At 35.7% G+C, this 15,877-nt stretch overlaps 1 protein-coding gene across 2 annotated transcripts in view; it reads right to left on the minus strand.

Moving 5' to 3' along the window:
* The window catches only part of sfl (N-deacetylase and N-sulfotransferase sfl), a 110,936-nt gene that overhangs the window by 66,510 nt on the left and 28,549 nt on the right, over window positions 1-15,877 (minus strand). Inside the window, exon 1 of one of the 2 annotated variants that reach the window (XM_028174551.2) lies at window positions 531-749. The exons of the other annotated variant lie outside the window; for it this stretch is intronic. The gene's annotated coding sequence lies outside the window, so the exon portion shown is untranslated. Of the gene's footprint in view, window positions 1-530; window positions 750-15,877 lie in introns of those variants that run through there. 2 annotated transcript variants of the gene reach the window in all.

Below are 15,877 nucleotides of genomic sequence, written 5' to 3' on the forward strand. Positions count from 1 at the left end.
TGTGTAAAGGCTGTTCTACCCTTTAAAACAAAGCAGCGGAAATAAGCAGGAATGTGGTACTTACCCGTACGAGAGTACGCCCTACCACCAATAATAAACGTACATGGTTAACTACATCAAATTGTGGTTATATTCAGATAACACATAATTTCAGCTTTCCAAAAAAATATAATACAAAAGCTAGATATTATGTGAATGTGATAGCTGAAGTACCTAAATGCGCTTGTATGAAAAGTAAAACATATACAAAAATAAAAATATGAACTGAAAGGTGTCATCATTATTTACAAATTTACAGATTTAGTAGGATAGGAAATTGTTTCAATATTGTCTAATAATCAGGAAATCGGTTGGCATGGTAACTGATAAATTCGATGTAATTCTATCGAAAAATACGGCAAAAAATAAAAATAAAAATAGTAGTACTAATCATCAACGTACGCCAACGAGACAACACTAAAGTATTATAAAATCTATCTTTACTTAGAATTTACTAAGTAATTTGTACAAATTTGAAAAAAAGAACTTACCCTCTTCAAGTAGATTTCATTGGCAGATATTAATTAAACGACAATAATTAATAAAATATTGTTGATTATAAATGTAATAACGCTAGAAAAACCGTTAAATACTATACAATTTAACACATTAAAATTTAGCAAAGAGGAAGCAACACTTATTGTCACACATTACGTGCGCGAATCACGGTCGAGATCGCGTCTGGCGATGCCACCGTTCTATCGCGCGTCAGAGAGCGTACTGAACTGAAACTAACTGAAGCTTCTGTGAAGGCCGAGTCTCGATGAAAACCGACCTACGGATATCACTGAAACGAGCTCGCAGGGCGGGTACTGGCTACGAGTCGAGCCCTACGGACTACGACTTTTATTCAAATTACCTATTTTACCTCTCAAGTCTATATTTCGTCCATAACATTAACACTTAAAACTGACTGAGTGACTTCTAACACGAACACTGAAAAACTTTTAGACAAAAAGAGGAATTGCTTTGAATTATATTAGAACATTTCCTGAATAACAAAAATATTTGCAATTATCTTATTTCGAGTTTAACCTAATTAGATTTGTACGAATGATTTCCAGCGTAAAATAATTCGAACACAAATATCCAGCGAGGAACAAGGAAAATTATTTTACACGAAAAATTAGGCGCGTTCCGACCATGACAGTCCATCTATTCGGTGCCGGCGAGTTGCGCCCACCCCTTACGATACAAGCGGCACGCTCCGACCCGATTAATACTAAGCACGCCAATAAATATTGATACTGGCTTCTTTGTCTTGCACAGAAGATTCGTTCCCTTATATTAATGGGATGTTCACGTTTACTTGACAAATCACGCACCATATGATATGTTTCGCGAAACTATATTGTTTTTTTTTGTTGTTGATAATATTACCTTTCAAAACAATTCCTAGGACAGTGCAAACACGATGTAGTATGTATTAATTCATTTACTCTTAGTTAATTAAGGAATAAGAAGTACTTTAACTGTTGTACTTTGAGATAAATATTTTAGTTCGTGCAGGGATTTTAGCACGTAGACTATGTTTGTGAATTTAACTAATTTATCTTCCTTTATGTTACATACGTTAGTTACCCTAAGCTTGTGCTGTTCACTTAAAATAACATTAAAGTCACGTTGTCGGAAAATTACTCGGAAAAATAATGAACATTAGGTCACAGACGAAGAGCGCAATGCGATGGCGCAATGGTGACTGCTTTATTTTACTAAAACACTTAAAACAATTAACTGTGTACGACTGTGATTTAACTACAAAAAGAGAGCAAGTTATTTAGTGCAGAGCTTAACAAATAGGTGAAATTTAAAACGCTTTGTGAATGTGCACTTTTAGAAGCGATTCAAAGCAAGACAAAAACTTGTTAAAGATTGTCTGCATCTTCGTTGAAGTCTTTGTGTGACTTTGTGTAACATATGTATAACTGTAATGACCATAATCCCCGTCGGTTATTGCGATTCATCAATAGATTAATAAAATAAAATACAGTTTGTAACGTCTCATACTCATTTGATATGATTTAATTGACTATTTTATAACGTGATGTACTTTTACAGTCGGCTCGGTACCATCTCGCGGAATTTACATGTAGCGAGGAACTGAACCCGGAGGCCTACCTTTTATTGGCCTATTAAACTCAATAAGGACTTTAAGGAAGCAGTAAATCATTGAGTTATCTTCGCGTTGACTATGTTTTCGTAATAAAATAGCTATAAAATTTATTTGAAATGATTGATAGTTATAAAGCAACTAAGCACATTAAATAAAATTCAACGGCTCAGTAGTGTATTGTTTCACATTATTATCGTAACATAAGTTGGTATTACGTGCCAAGCGGCTTCATTCAGTTTTTCATAACAATTAGCGAACGAAAGTGAATTTATTTCAGTTACAAGATAACAATGTGACGAATGTATCGTGTTTGTAATAAAATTTATCATTTGGAGGTATGTTTATTGCATGTCAGTTTGTGTTCACGCTATCTTTGTGAGCAGTCGGTATAATCAAAGCACGCACAAGAAAACACTGTCGCTCTCTCGAATTAAAATTCAATTTTATTATCTTATAATTCTAAACGCTTTACAAGTCATATTCAATAGTATATGCATGAATGCTTTTACACCTATGAGTTTTAAATTTATTTTTTAACATAGTAAAGAAGAAGCACTATCAATTTCTCAGATTAGGTGTCGTCGATTGACTTCAAGAGAAGGCTCAAATTACAGATTGTAGAAAACTCCGTGTAGCGTCGCTCCAGTATACTTACAGTATAATTAGTGGTGGTAGGACCTCATGTGAGTCCGCACCGGTAGGTGCCCCCTCCTGCCTATTTCTGCTGTGAAGCAGTAATGCGTTTCGGCTTGAAGGGTGGGGCAGCCGTTGTAACTATACTGAGACTTTAGAACTCATATCTCAAGGCGGCATTTACGTTGTAGATGTCTATGAACTCCGGTAGCCACTTAACACCAGGTGGGCTGTGAACTCTTCCACCCATTTAAGTAATAAAAAAATTAAAAAATAAAATCAAACTAGTTCCATTTCTGTTATGAATGGGTGGGTGAATTCGCGCGCCTGGTCCAGAATGCCGTCACTCACCCTTGAAACATGAGATCGAAGTTGTACTGTGGAACGGCAGTCCCACCCCTCAACCTGTAACGCACGATTACGTCAAAGATCATTGCAAACGTTATGTGCTCCGGGTTTCCAGGTACTATAGATGAACATAGCTCCAGTGGCGAGTGATGCATCGAAGTAGCAACAGACAACAATTTTAATTCTCCGTCCTTCCAAAAAACTAGCGATCCCCTTACAAAATCTCTTGGGGTGTCGTGACCCTGTGGAACGAACGCCTTTGCGATATCGAGACACAAAGCTTCTTTCTGTTTAATAACTCTAAAATTTTCTCTTTTATGTTCTGTTATTCTTATAAAACTAAAAAAAGCCCGTTCTGTTTTTATTACTGTTCTTCAATATAAACTGGATTTTACTGTTATATCGATGATGATACATTTTGATGAGAAAATTGCATTATAATTTGTTAGATTGGAAAAATGAAACGATGTAGACGAAGGAAAACGGAAGGCAAACGAAAGATACAATATAGAAAAAAAGGAATATTGTTGGAGCAATATAATATGAGACTATTATTAGATTCGAGGAATTGGATTATCCGAAATAATAGCCCAAAGTTCATTATATGAGCCGGCGAACAGTGAAATCCGGGTTGAGGTTTAAAATCCACAATGCACATAGAGATTCATAATTTTATGCTTAAATCTTTCATTTTAGAATGCATTTTCAAAAACCTTTACTGTTTTGTTTCCGAGAATCTTAGCCCCTTTTAATACTACGCTTGTGTCATTACTCGTACGTAGAAAGTTTCTTATTATTACAACTGAAGCTTTTCACCGTCTTTCGAGGAAGCAACGGTGCTAGTCATCTTACGGAAAGCTTTCAGGTCTGAAACTAATAATGGCTGCTCCATTCAAATCGTCTTTCCTTTCAATAAGCCTTTATATAAATCAATGGCGTATTTCTGACGTGTTTTCTGACAAGATTATTTATATACACGATGCATATACGGGCCATCGTATGTACCAGGTCAAGCCTATGGTGGATACAGACATAAAGATGTTCTATCTAAAAAGAGACAAAAAATCACGTTTAACCTTTTCAGGGATAAATTTTTTGAAGTACTACTAAAAACATGAATTTAATTTATTATTTATCGCGATTTAGTCATTTTATATTAAAAACAATCCAATAAGTAAAAATAATATAACAAACATAGTGAATAGTCATTTAAAAATAAAGTCCACATATGTGGCCCTTTGGCGGAGACTAAAAAATTTAAATAATTAAAAAAAACAAACGTACACACACATACATATGTACCAAGGTTCTTGAGGAGGTCAAATTCAAATTTTCGGGTTACGATTTTTTTTAAATTCAACCAATTAGCTGAACCAATTGCGGAATCGTATGTCTGCGAGGCACGACAGTTTCGCATTACTCTGTAGTTGAAAGAAATAATAAAGCTTCTGCGTAATTTTCGTCGAAACACAAGCGAATTTTTCTCGAAATGAGGTTAACATGGAATGAAAGAGGCCTTTGTCGTCACTACTCGTATTTGTGCTCAGTAAAAACGGTTTTGTAGAGGAGAGAATATTGATGGTATCGACGTTGCTTGATTGAACGTCTGCACAAATAGATAGGGCTGTTCGGACTAAGCACACCGGTGCATAAGCTACAGGGTTTTGTGACGGAGCGAATAAGCCGCTCAGTCGAAGTGGTCGTTGCCGTGAGATCGTGCCACCTTAGAAAAGAAAAGCTTTACCGCGCGCAGTGTGATTATATTGTTATAAAAATATCACATTCGGTTTGTACTCTACGAAAATGTTTATACATTTATCAACCTTATTCTTCCTTATATAAAAAAATGTATTCTATGTACAATACATACAGGTGTTCTCCGTTACTTTTACTAACTGGTTTTATCAACAAGCATGATTTTTACTCGTGATTTCTCGTGAAAAATCTCATCCATTTATTTGCCATAAATTCAGTTTTGGGCGTATGTGTTTCAGCAAACGTTTTGTGTTTATATTAATTATTCGATCAACACAATATATAAATTTGCAGCAAATGAGAATTTTCAAAAGCGAAAGCCGTAGTGGAGTGCAACGAGCAAAACTTTTTTCATAAAAGTATAGCGAACCAGTGGGTTGCGAAGAAATAGCGCAAGCAAGTGAACAGTTGTCGAGGTTACTTATTAACTTTTATAACTTTACTGTTATTCTTATTTTTTCTTAGTTCAAAAGATATGTCTATTATGTATGTATGATTTAAACTACTGATCAGTAATTCAGAAAGTTTTCTACTTGCTGTCTTCCGTATTGTCAGTTCATACAATATAATAGCCGAAGTTTTTATGCATGCTAATTTCTAGAATACAGTAATGGCTGGTTTGTGATTATCATTTTCAAACGTTTCACAGAAACCAATAAACTAAAATATGATTGGTTTAAGTGAAGTTTTGGATTATTTTTTTATAGCATACGTGGTAGGACGAGCTCACAGCCCACCTGGTGTTAAGTGATCACCGGAGCCCATAGACATCCACAATGTAAATGCCGTCACCCACCTCGAGACATGAGTTGTAAGGTCTCAGTTTTAACAGTACAACGACTGTCCCCCCTTTAAACCGAAACACATTACTGCTTCACGGCAGATTTAGGTGGGGTGGTGGACCTTCCTGTGCGGACTCACAAGACGTCCTACCACCAGATAGATAATAGAACTTTTTTTTTCCATTAAGGTGAAAGTTGCAGTCAAATAAGTAAATACTGGAAGGCAAATTAAAAACGAACAAGAATGCATAAAATTAAATAAACGATATCTCTCCGACTAGCGCACCAAAGTGACAATGCCAAAAACGCAGACTAAAGTTTTTTCATAAATGTGCAAGGATCGTAAAGGCAAGCGAGCAGCTGACGACTGGCTCCCGGCAATGCGATGGGCCGCTCCGCGTAAGACTTTCTGGCGGACGTGTTGAAACCGAGATATCTTGAAAATTTTATCCCGAGCTCGAGGCTATATGAATAAAACAGGAACTGTTAACATTTTCCTTGTCAATTTTATTTGATGTGGGAAGACTTGTTCACTGTCCATCTGATTTTAACCGGTTACCGCTGCCTACCTTGAGACATGGTGTATTGTATCGCATTGACAGACTATTATCTCTTTACACCTATACGCAGGAAAATACTAGACGGTAGATAATACGCGTACGGGATTTTATTTGAAGTGGGAAAAATCAGTTAGCTATAATCTGTCTATAAGCAGTTAGCTGTAAGAATAACTTATAAAAATACATTATTTAGAACTATAATCATTGACGAATAAAACGTTGACAACATATTTGAATTACGGAAATGAGAATTATGGACATTTTAATGTAGCAAAAATGCTAAATTTAATCCCAAAAGACATTCATTCTCAAACTTGGGCCAGCATTAGATAGCTAGCTATAATTGGATTCGTTAGTATTACAACAAACGGATTGTCGCGTCCAACTAAATCAAACTTTGTTTCCTGCGAGAGTAACTGTCGAGTTGCCGTCGTTACGGGAGACATTGGGGACGAAGCGTGCTAACCCATTTCAGCTCATTACTATTTGTTGTGCTTGTCAGAGATACTCCATTGAAACGGCTACTGATTTCTCCTTTCTTCAATTTTCACTTGTTTTAAATAGGTACTAATTTCTCCTTTCTTCAATTGTTTTAAATAGGTATTGCTATTACATTTAAACCTTATAATGTAAGGAATGCTAACCCTTACCTTACTAATTAAAATTAGTTCTCTGTTTCAATTGATTTTTAAATTATACCTACAATCTTGATTTTTTGATAATATCGTACTATATGTACATATGGATCACACATAGCATTGAAGTTGATTTTCCATTGCCGTAATTTTCATTTTATTGTTTCGAATTTACCATATACCAAGTTAATGGTTTAAATTTTTCGACTTTGTCACTTTTGCTTTGAGTTTCACGTGGTTAGGCGAGTTCATTTCCCACCTAAAGGTATGGTTATCAGAGGCCATAAAGCCAGTCACAAATGTAGATCTAAAACATATTTTAACAATAACACAAGATACGGAGACAATAATGCAATTTATTTTGATTTCCTTATATCATCTACCTCTAATCTATTAAAAATTTTCAATCATACTTTACACTATTATGTTATTGTTGACTCGGTCACGTCAAAAATGTAGATTTATTTAATTTTGTTACCTCTGCTATTATACGCTATTATATCACATATAAAACTTTATTTTAATATGTATAAGGGACGATCAATAAATATATACAACAAAATATGTTCTAAAACACAAAGCAATTTATGAAAAAGAAACATGCACAATACTGCAAGTAGCCATGCGAATCGAACAATTAAGAGAGAGTGATTCTCGCGAAAGTGAAATCATACTACATATACTGGTCCGCTTATTATAATGTTACGAACACAAATAATGTCATCGCGAATTGATTAAACTAAAATTAGGCTAAGCCAAGCTCTTTGAATAGATCAAATTGTTGCTTAAGAAATGACAGACATCTTGATTTAGAAAAAGAATACAAAAGCTATTGGTTTTAATGCGCTGCTCTGAAACATAATAGCTCTGAGCATAAGGCACAAATCTTGAACAGGCGTCGTCACTTAAAATAAACTGGCACGATTTCAAGTGGCGCAAACCTGAATGCAAAGTATTCAGTTCATCAAAACCAGATGTTACCGAGCCCTACGTAAACACGGACATTTACGCATACGATTCAAGCCCTATTATGTGTGTTCATAAAACTCCAAGCATAATAAAATAAGCAGAGGATCTCTGATCAACGTTCCGCTTTTCCGCAAACACCAATGTTTACTTGGTGGAGAGTCAATATCTCTTTTTTTAGGAAAGATAATAACGAATTCTAATTAATTTTACGGTTGTAGAATTTTATTAAGACTTACATTTTTATAATCAAGTTAGAGATGTATTTATAGTGATTTATGTATTAAAAAGATCATAAACTTTGAAAACGTTTGCTTTTTATTTTAAGAACGGCACGAATAAGATTTATTCCAATATTTAACATCATCACGTTCAAATTTTGCAAACCAATTAATTCACCTTTGAAAAAATGCCTGCTAAGTTAAATATATAAGGAACTAATAATAGCTAAGAATGTTAGGACAGAATAAAGGTTCGACGACATTAAACGTTTTAATATTATAATTTTATAAACAAACAGTAGATGTTGGCTGAAATCCAAGTGGGTTGGGCCGCCGGCGCTACCGCCAACACTCGCATTTAATATGCTGCTGCTCTATCGGCAGAACGATCTACGATTTCTGTAACTGTTATGAGATCCGTAATATCTGGACTAGACAGTTTGGTACTAACGACCTTAATCGAAACTGTTATGCCAAGTAATTGTATCATCACATACTACGGCTGTTCTTGACAGTTTAGTTTACGACACTTAACTTCATATTTTCATTTTAAAATTTAAAAGAAAACTGTTTCAGAACGTAATTTCGTGCTTAAATGTATTTGTATGACAAATTAAAAGTAGTTTACTCAGATGTTTTTTTTTTTTAAATCTATTTGTAATATTATAAAGCTGAAGAGTTTGTTTGGTTAGACGCGCTAACCTCAGAAACTATTGGCTCGATTTGAAAATTTTTTTCGTTGTTAGATAGCCCATTTATTGAGGAAGGCTATTATAGGCTTTATAACATCACGCTAATAAGAGCGGAGCACTAATAAAGAATGTTTTAAAATCGGGTTTTTTCCTTGTGAGAGCTTCCTCTGCGTGCGCTGCGGAAACGGTTCAAGTTTCGCTAAAATAATGTATGACAGAATTTTTTCCCTTCAAAAATTCTAAAAAAAAGTGACAGCATAATATGTCTATATTTTAAGGTTGACTCACTATAACCTTTTTTATGCTAAACAAATTTAATCTAAATAAAATAAAGCATTATTTGTGAAGGTATAAGATGATATTTATTTTTATTGCCCTTGTAGGTAGACGAGCATACGGCCCACCCGATGGTGAGTGGTTACCGTCGCCCATGGACTTCAGCAATGCCAGGAGCAGAGCCAAGCCACTGCCTACCGCTTAATACTCTCCACAAGCCTCGTTTGAAGAAGGACATGTCATAGCGCTCGGAAAACACCGTGGAGGGGAGCTCATTCCATAGCCCGATGATACGTGGCAAAAAAAACTCTGCAAACGTACTGTGGATGACCGCAGTGGCTCCAAGCAGTACCTATGGATGAACTCTACTCCGGTGGCGAGCGGTGCGATGGTAAAAACGAGACGATGGTATAATCTCGAATAATTCCGCAGAGCACTCCCCATGGAGCATACGGTACAAAATACCGAGGGAACGGAAATCCCTCTGCAGATCCAGAGGTTCCAAACGATCCGTGAGAATGGGATTAAAATTAATTATTCAAGTAAATAAGTTATTCATTACAAGTATTTAATTTTAAAGAAATTTGCCCTTTACATCATTTGATTTCAATGAGTATCTAAGTTTTAAAATAACATCGCGGCAAAATAATGATCAAGCGCGTAATAATGACGTAGGTACAAGGCGCCGCGCCGGCCGGCCAGTTCACGCGCCGCAGGATATGAAGATTGACAAGAAACACACAAATCACTTCAAGTTAGGCTTTGAAAATTGTAGATTTTTCTCGATTTCTCCAGGAGCCCATCATCAGATCCTGATCCTTATGCTTATAGAACCATTTGGGAAGTCTACCCTTTCGAACAAAAAATAAAATAAAAAATAATTATCAGTACCGGTTCAAGCATTTTCGAAAAATCGGTGAACGTACATAGATAAAAAAAAAGTGGTCGAATTGATGACATGGTGGTACCTTAAATAGCTCCTTAACATTCTATTCAAGGAGAAGATGAAATAGAACCTCAAGGCTATCAGCATAGGTAGGAGATTAAAAACATTCTATTATTCAAAAACATTTTCACCTTCTACGTAAATGAAGTCGCAGGTAAAATTTAGCGTTATTCCAAAGTAACTAATCCACGGAGACGCCCCGCAAGCGAGTTGTACCATATATGAAGATAACATGACTGTCCACCTGCTATTACATCTATACTTATCGTGTTTACTGCTACGCGGCTGAAACAGGCAGAATGATGTGACTACTTACTCCCGCAGTCCCTGAATACTTCTTAGTGTAAATTATGAAAAAAATTCGAGTGTGGTACAATAATGTACGGGTTCTTAAAATATTTTAAAATAGGAACGGGTTCTATTAACCGTTTCAAATTTGAGGTCCAAACCACAGTCAGTCCAATGGTAGTGGGCCGATATAACTCGAGCTAAGTTGAAGGCTTCAATTACGTCGAGTGGGCTGTACACGCAGGTGACTCCTTAATTACAGGGTCGAAATTGAGCTGCCCATTCAACTGACACGTTTGCAAACGGATTATCATGACCTATATCCGTACCCTTTATATATAAAGCCTCGTTATAAAGCTTTCATTGTTTAAAGTCCAAATATCGGGGTCAACGTGAATTTTATGTGTAAGCCGGTATTTTAAACACAAATCAGTGTGTTCATCCTGATTTTTATGCGCATAGATTTATTTACGAATACATTGCGACATATATTATTTCAAATATAAATATGCTCCCAATGCCTTGATAGTAGCAGTAAAATAAAAGTTTTATGTACTGATTTGTCAGAAGAATATGAAAATTATAATTGAACATCCACCAAAAAGTTTTCAATGCTCACGGGGTGTGATAGAGACAGGGAAGGTCTTAGATAAGACTTTCCTCCTTTTTTCAGAAATTAAATGTCCATAAATTTAACCTCTATAAACATATTATTACGTACTCTAACAAATATCGTCTTCTACCCACCTATGTCTACTACTCAGTCAGTGGTAGGATGCTTGGTGAGGCGGAGTGGGTAATTCCAACATGCCGCAAAGCAATCGTGCCATTCAGTTTGAAGTGGAGGACAGTCGTTTCTCAAATACAATTGAGACTACGGCTTCCTGTTTTAAGGAGCAGTGCAGTATTTAGGTAGTCATATACATACGCATATGGGCTTCGGTTGCCACTTAATCCATGGACCATCTACACTAGTAAAATAGGGCAATATTTTAATGACATGTTATTTATAAAATTTTAAGTACGCAGTTGATATTTTGGGTTATATTTAATTTCATTATGAGTTTCGACTAGCTCTTCCTGTGCGCGTCATACTTTCCTTGTAAGGTTTCGTCGGGTTTGAGTTTCATAACTTAAAGGTTTTGTTATCTAAATTTCTTTTTATATGTTAAATAAATTATGAGTTCATTGTGTATCAAGTAAATAACAATGAATAAATACAAAGCTTGCTAATTATACATGAGTTATATAAGACACTGGCAACTGCTAAGGTAAAACAGTTTACAACAGTTACACAAAAACAGTGATGTACAACAGCTTCACCAGGTCTACCCTCAACAATGCGGATACAAGACAGCTTCGCAGCAGCAGTAGGCGAGAAGGTGGTAGTGCATAGCCATTCAGACACGCAATACTCCTCTCCAGTACCAAAATTTAATGATTGAATAATGTCGTTTTTATTACACGATTTTATTCTTTGCAAGTTCTAAAAAATAAAAAACATAATTCGTGACAACGTCGTGTAATATTTTGAAAATTAATAACCAACGATCTAAATAATTATCCTTGAAACTTTGTGGGAAAAGTAGGTACATATTGTTATCTTATCTATTTACTTCCTATCTTTAGGACAATATTTTTCTCCTCGTATTCAGATTATTAACACGAAGATGTATAAAATAGCAAGATACATTTCTTAATTAACATTAATTTAAACTATATTTTGTAGTGACATTGTACATTTGTTGTTTATTCAATTACTTAACCCTGGAACGAGAAACTATAACATTTCCTATTAAATGCTATTATTTTAATACCAAGTGTCTTTAATGTGTTTATTAAGGCAACGACTTACCATTTAAACAAGAAACGGGAGTCAATAACGACGGAAACCGTTCTCGGGGTTGACTGCTCCATTACGATAACAACCAATATACCATTTAAATGCACGAGCTCAACCATTAAATATTGAAGAGTTCCAGTGAGCATTGAATTTGAAATTAATTGAAGTTTATGTAAGTGTTAGTTATTATTCGAATATTAAAAAAAAACAGGCACACTCGTATGGAGACAATCACGGAGACTCGAAATATGGATCAAAATATTCCGAAAATCAATTAAAATTTATTATATATATTTATTATATTATATTATATAGTATACGGCCCACCTGAATTCAGCAATGCCAGGGGCAGAGCCAAGCCGCTGCCTATCGTAAATAGATTTTTGATTGGATTTCATCTAAGCTATTAAAGTGGTTTTTACGGATGTTCCGTTATAACTACTGAACCAGATACCATGGTATCCATGTAGAAAATACAAGTACTTAATGTATAGGCTAATATTTATATGAGCGTTGGACTCCCTACATCAGTTGCGGGAGCGTTAATGATGAGAATCTTTGTGGGGGTGAGAAATAATAATGTTAATTTAAATGCCCAGCGAAGCGGACGGGTACAGTTAGTATGTAATAAAAGAGGAACTCAGGCCCACTCGTTGTTAACTTATTGCCACAGCACATAAGTCATCGAAACCTGAATGCTGTCACTAACTTTGACAAACTAGGTCATTCTTGAAGAGTTATAAAAGTGGAACGCAATTAGATTACTTCTAATTTGCATAGATCACGATGCCGTCCTTAATAAAACTAAAATTGGCTTAAATAATTATAGTATTATAACATTACATACGGGTGGGTATACATAGAATAGGATGTCGAAATTAGTATGGATTAAAAGTAGAAGCTTTGACCTTTTTCCTGCAAGCAAGTTTCCGTAGAGAATTTAAAAGTCGGATGTGAATATTGACGTCGCTCTTCAACATTGTCATAAAAGTTTTTTGATTTTATGTATTAGGTGAAGTTATACATTTTCACATTGAATTAAATTAAAATAAATTCGTTTAAAAAAGTTTTGCTTCAGTTTGACGATCGAACCCCTATATATTTATTACTGTTTTAATAACAATATAACTAAAATATGTTCGCCTTAATGGAAGAAAATAGGCGTCTACATATTTGCTATTCCGCCTACGTCTGGATACGTTCTAACAGGCAATTGACTCAGAGCAATAACGTTTTGCTTTGGGTACTTCAAATTTATACGCGTTTCAACTATTTAGTGGATGCCATGAATCGATAGTCTCCGAACAGCATTGCATGACAGCATACTAATAACATACTGTAAATTTATGTTGTATTTCCATTTGCTATATGCAATATACATATATTGTTTTTCTTTCAGAAATAGGAATCGTAAATTTCATCAATCCTAATTCTTCCGTTTTCGGTATACAGAGGTTCAGTGCAAACACCAAGATATTAATTGCATCTTGATGTGTTTCATGTGGTAAGTTAAAATTACATACATGTATTAAAATTATTATATATCCACGTTATCTTCATCAAATCACTTATAATTTCTTAAAAGATATCAAAAAGGAATGAATATTGTACAATTAAAAAAAATATCAAGTCGCATTATTTCGAACTGTTGATCCTTCGCAATCCAGCAGACCGACGTTTCGTTATGAGATTATAATCTCAAAGTAAAAGGTTACTCATTTAAAAATTGTTTTTACCGAATCACTGGACTAATTCTTTGTGACATATTGTGAAAAACGTGTAGAGAATTTTAAAAACGAATTATATTAATTTAAATTTTCAACAAAGGTATGTTCTGCAGTCCTCATGTTTCACACACTAAGTGCAGAATTTAAGCTTTTGCGAGTTTTTTGTTTAAACCGTTATTCATACAAGCGTCACCTTTAAAGTATCTATATTTTTTCCCACCAGCTTACAGTTAATTAAGCTCGGAATTGAAAAGTGGGTCCGACCCGAAGCAAACGAATGAAGAGAAATAACCTCTCTTCTATTTACGGAGCCAAAATATTTAAGGTTTCATATTTTTTTAATATTCACCAGCAAGTGTTGCTTTTCTATTTTATTCTACAAACAAATTACTCTTAAAAATTATCTCATAGTCCTTAATGAGATTGAATATCTTCGAGACTACAGAAATTCAGTATAATTAAATGTTTATGATAAGTAATGTCTCTTGCTGTAGGTAATTTTGTGTGACAAACGAGCGGTTCAGCGCCGGCTGCGTCTTGAGCCGAGTCCGTCACGTGCGCTCGGTAAATAAAATAGGTTCAAGTAAGCCCCGTCTCAGCCACCCACATCCAAACGCGGGATGACAAATCTCATTCCGCATGCAAATTTCACGTGCTCTGTACCGAGCGACCTCTACCGTGTTTACCTTTAAGACTAGCAGTTCTTCGTGTGAAATGCAATTATAGTTTTATGTTATTTTTTATTGCTTAGATGGGTTGGACGAGCTCACGGCCCACCTGGTGTTAAGTGGTTACTAGAGCCCATCGACATCTACAACGTAAATGCGCCACTAACCTTGAGATATAAGTTCTAAGGTCTCAGTATAGTTACAACGGCTACCCTACCCTTCAAACCGAAACGCATTACTGCTTCACGGCAGAAATAGGCAGGGTGGTGGTACCTACCCGCGCGGACTCACAAGAGCTCCTACCACCAGTAAAATATGTATGTTTCTCAACGATAAATGAGAGGAAGCAGTCGTCTGAAAGTCCGCTTTGATTATGACATGACGTGATTGTTCTGAAGTGATGTATGATGGAAATCGACGGCATACAGCACAACGGAAGAGCGAGCAGCGCGGACGCACGCCGCATCACAAAGTAGTAAATCACTTCATTGTTGTGAACGACTGAATATTCAGTTACCCACGGCATTTTCGTGCAATAGCATTCGCATGTTGATAAGATGACGAAAGTAATCTTTACAAAATTACAGATCGTGTATATGAATTTAAATAGCATTGATCTTGAGTGAGAATTGTTGTATTCCAGTACGAGTTCAGGTACGGCCAGTTTTTAGATCTGAGGGTTAAGGGGTCTGGAAAACCCAAATTAATCTTAAAGGGACACGGAAAACTTGCTCAGCAAGGTATCTAAGGGCCCCTAAATACGTCTACGATTCATATAACAAATAAATGCAGATTTATATCTGGGACTGCTACACGGAACTATTGAACTCATACGCGTCGCGAAGTTTTTTTTTTTATGTTTGTGGTCAAGTTCGTTACATTCAAATTCAAGTTTTAGTTGCTATTCGACTCCAATTTGTTATCGATGTGAGTATGTATGCGATATTGCTTCATACTATGGAGGAGCCCAAATGAGGACACCGGTTGGCTTGTTGAATGGTAGAATTATAGAACATAATAATTTTGCGGGTTTGATTTTTGTTATACTCGTATGATGAAAAATTTAAACCCACACGCGAGATTCAAATACCGGCATATTCGTATCGCCCGGCACTAGTACACCAGGCGTCTTATCCTTTAGGACACGAAGACTTTTAGAAATAAGGCAATCTTTTGTAGTTTTGCATTTTTAGTACAATAATTGTTTTTTATTGCTTAGGTGGACGAGTTCACGGCCCGCCTGGTGTTATGTGGTTACCGAAGCGCACAGACATCAATAACGTTAGTATCGCCACTCACCTTCAGACCCGTGTTCTAAGTATCACTATTGTAGTGCAACAGCAGACCCAACCTTCAAACCGACACGGATTACTGCTTCACGATAG

Source organism: Bombyx mandarina, chromosome 22 (genome assembly GCF_030267445.1).
Source record: "Bombyx mandarina strain Sakado chromosome 22, ASM3026744v2".
NCBI classification, from domain to species: domain Eukaryota; kingdom Metazoa; phylum Arthropoda; class Insecta; order Lepidoptera; family Bombycidae; genus Bombyx; species Bombyx mandarina.